The sequence below is a fragment of the Oratosquilla oratoria genome, chromosome 10 (genome assembly GCF_046742065.1).
Source record: "Oratosquilla oratoria isolate Oo_2021 chromosome 10, ASM4674206v1, whole genome shotgun sequence".
Lineage (NCBI taxonomy): Eukaryota > Metazoa > Arthropoda > Malacostraca > Stomatopoda > Squillidae > Oratosquilla > Oratosquilla oratoria.
The window spans coordinates 41,793,922-41,798,239 of record NC_134786.1 but is presented as its reverse complement, the minus strand read 5'-3'; positions in this window follow the sequence as shown (position 1 = coordinate 41,798,239).

Genomic DNA, 4,318 nt, shown 5'->3' with positions numbered 1-4,318 from the left:
AAGGGTCGCTTTAGCTGTGTTGGGGATATTGGAAAGGGAGAACGAGTGCTGGTTCCTTTTCTCACTTGCCTTTTCTGTTATGAGCGACTACGTCGGCCCCGTCTATGGGACAAAACTGTGAGGACAAAAGCTGCTAAGCGTCGGGTTGAGGATCTCACTCGTAACCGAGGCTTATAGTGAAATAACTGGTCTTTAGGGGTTTTTCAAGACCCTGTGGTAGCAAACTCCCAGTGTTGGAGGCATCTGATAAAGCAGTATCTACCTTCCATGCACTTTTTTCAATTTTAAACTCGATATATGGTGACAAATAATTTTTGATTGAGCTTTTCCGAATCTAAGTTACATTCATTGATCTAATACGTTAAATTAATTGTCAAAATGCCTTCAAACTTACGATCCTGCGAGGACTGCAGATGCAGGATGGCATCGCAGTATTTCAGAAATTCGACTATTTGCCGCCAATGTGTCTATAAAAATAGACAAGTCAAAAATTTCCAGCAGATCAATGATATTAAGAAAAAGTGCAATTCCCTTCAGGAGCAGTGTGACTCATTGAAGGACCTCAAGGCGAATTATGAGGCTCTTCTCGAGTTCGTGACCGCGAACGTGGGAACAATCCAACAATCGCTTGAACCGACACCCTCGCCGGAGAGTGTGCCCCCCCCACCCCAAAAAAAAAAAAAAAAAAAAAAAAAACACTCTCCCACTTCACAATATAGTCCCCAATTTGCTTCGTAGGAAGCCTCCCCACCCGCTTCACGGGATGAGGGATGGCAACAGGTCAAGAAGGGTGCCAAACACCGCCGAAAGGCGCCAAAATTGTCAGGATCCATCACTTACAATAATTTTGAAGTTTTGAGTTTAACCATGGACAACGAGTTCGAAACTAGTTTAGTCGGGGACTCTATGGTCAGGCACCAATCCGAAGAGTTCTGTGGTCGTTCTTCAAATGGCCGCAGAAAGTGTTATATGTATAGAGGTGCCGGACTCGATGACATTGCCGTCCTGTGACGATGTCACCAAAGACGCGGACTCGAACATAGTATTTATAATTCACGCCGGTACTAATTATGGGTCAACGCAGTTGGAGGGACTTATTGACGAGTACTGGAGGGGAAAAAATAAATAAATAAATATATATATATATATATATATATATATATATATATATATATATATATATATAGAGGGACTTATTGAAGAGTACTGGAGGGGAAAATATATATGTATATATATATATATATATATATATATATATATATATATATATATATATACAAGGAAAAAGATTCTGAGAAAAACCTTGTATTTTCAGGGGTCCTTCCCAGATTCAAGAGAAGTGATAGATCCTTCGATAGATTTTTCAGGATCGATAGATTTTACATCATCGCATTAAGTGCGAATAACAGAGTAAAATCCCTGTGTGAACAGGAAAACGTTAATTTCGTTAATTTTTGGGATAATTTTTATTTTGACAAAACTCTGCTTGAAGAAGAGGGTCTTCGTATAAATGTGGCGGGGGCAGCAAGGTTCGGTAGGTTGCTCAGCAACAACTTGTCTGACATCAGGAGAAAAAACTCCTCAGCGGCTCCTCTATAAAAGAGCAAAAAATAAAAGTGATCTTCAGTCCAGATATTAACTTCTGTTACGTTAATGCTCGCAGCTTACGAAACAAATTTGAAGATGTTGAAATTGTTGCAACGACAGGTAATTATCACGTGATAGGAATAATAGAATCGTGGTTGGATACATGAAATCGACATTTCATCGCGGGATACCGTTTGCCGGGCTGTTCAATTTTCAGTTGCGAAAAAGAAAATAGAATGGGTGGTAAAGTAATCTTGTATGTCCACAATTTCCTCCAGCCTTCACCGTTAAAAACAGAGGCAGTAGCAAATTCTGATACATTGATTATTGAAATTATAAACAAATGCAGTAAATCTAAAGTAATGATTGGACTTGCTTATAGACCACCGAGTCAAGCAGCTGGAAAATGATGAAAAATTATTCGACTTAGTATTAGAAACTAACCAACGCTGCGAGACAGGAATCATGGGAGACTTTAAATTGCCGGTGAGATGGGGTGATCATTTGAATTTGCATACAGGACGTGACTTGTATAGTAACTTACTAGAAAGTGACTTCCACCAATGCGTAATCAAATCAACTCGAGAAAATAATATACTTGACACAATATTTTCTACAACAGAGAATCTTATAAATGAAGTGAATGTTGGCCCAATATTCAGTACTAGAAATCATCGTATTATCACATTCAAAATGAAAATTGAGGTTAGTAAATCTAAAATCAGCAAAGAAAAAGTACCCGACTTCCGTAAAGCCAATTTTACTAGGCTCCGATTATTACTAGAAAGCTCGGACTGGAGCAAATCTTTGAACGATATTGATATTGATCAAACATGGGGAAACTTCACCACGGAGCTAAACAATGCGACAAATAAACCATAGTGATGGAATAGGGAAATCAGTAACAACCTTTCTCATAAAAAGCGTGCGTACAAAAAGTATTTATCAACTAAAAGCCAAGATACTAGACAGAATTAACCGTGAAACCAAAACACTGATAAAACGTAGTAAGAAAAATCTTGAAGAGTATATTGCTAAAGCAAGCAAATCGAAACCCAAAGAACTCTATAGTTATGCAAATAAGAAAAAAAAAACACTTGCGGCATTGGACCACTTAATGACGATGAAAGTAAACGTGCGAATGATGAAAATAAGATGGCTTCAATCCTTAATAAAAATTTTGCATCCGTCTTCACAGATGAGGATTGTTCATTGTATCATCCATCAGTACATAAAATGCCTCGAAACGTTTTAAATAAACTCATAATTACCGAAAGTGATGTATACGTAATTGATAAGATCAGAATGAATAAAGCCCCGGGGCCAGAAAAAAATTCACCTAGAATTTTACGAGAAGTCAAATATCAAATCAGTAAACCTTTGTGCATCCTTTTTAACAAATCTTTAGAACTCGGCAAATTCCCTTCAGATTGGAAATGTGCTAACGTAACACCATTGTCAAGAAAGGAGACAAATCACAACCAAGCAACTACAGAACGATTAGCCTGACTTCGATTGTGTGTAAATTGTTAGAGACCATCATTCGCGACAGTGTGGTGAAATTTTTAGAAGAAAATAAAATTATGAAAGATTCGCAACATGGCTTCCGTAAGAAACGTTCATATTTAACCAATCTCCTTAACATCTTTTAGATTTTCAGAAAGCATTTGATGAAATTCCTCATAAACGATTACTCGACAAATTAAAAACGCACAGTATTTCTGGTAGTATTCACAGTTGGATTAGAGGTTAGCTCTCTGAGCAAAAACAGAGAGTTGTCATTAACGTGGCTTTATCTGTCTGGCTCAATGTAAAAAGTGACATACCGTAAGGATCAGTTTTAGGACACGTTTTGTTCTTAATATATGTGAATAATTTAGACGATGGCCTCCTTTGTAAAGTATTAAAGGTTGATGACACAAAAATTACCGGTGAAGTAACAACCACCAAAGAGAAAGAAGCTCTGAAATCCGATCTAGACAGAATATCAAGTTGGGCTAGGAAGTGACAAATGAAATTTAACGTTAACAAATGTAAACTCCTGCACATTGGAAGCAATAATAAGCACGTTCAATAACAGATGAATGGCGAAATACTGGATGCAGTAAATAAGGAAAAATATATTGGAGTTTTAATATCGAATGATTTAAAGCCAAGTCAACATTGCTCAAAAGTTGTTAAAACAGCAAATAAATTGGCTTTATCGAAAATAAATCAGAAAAAGATATTTCTAAAACTTTACAATTCTTTGGTCTGTTCCTATCTTGAATAGTTTACAATTTTTGTCCACATAATACCAGAAAGATATTAACAAACTAGAAAGAGTCCAACGAAGAGTAACTAAAAGGATACCAAGGCTGAGAAATATGACGTATGAAGAAATACTTAAAAGTCTATATTTATTCTCATTTTCAAAACGGAGAATGCGAGGAAATTTAGTCGAAGTTTTTAAAATGTTCAAAGGTTTAGGTATCAATATCGAAGATTACTTTTCATTAGACCAATCAAATACAAAATAATTAGTAGAATATTTTCTTCGAATAAAAGTAAGCATTTTTTCTTTAACCGAGTTGTTAACGTGTGGAATTCGTTACCTTCCACCGTCGTTGAAAGTAACACAGTGACAAAATTTGAAAATAGTTGAGATAATATTTGGGCTTTAATCCGCAAATAAAATATCCTTTGCAATAAAAGATTTGACAGCCCGGCATCTAATTGGATAGGATAGTGG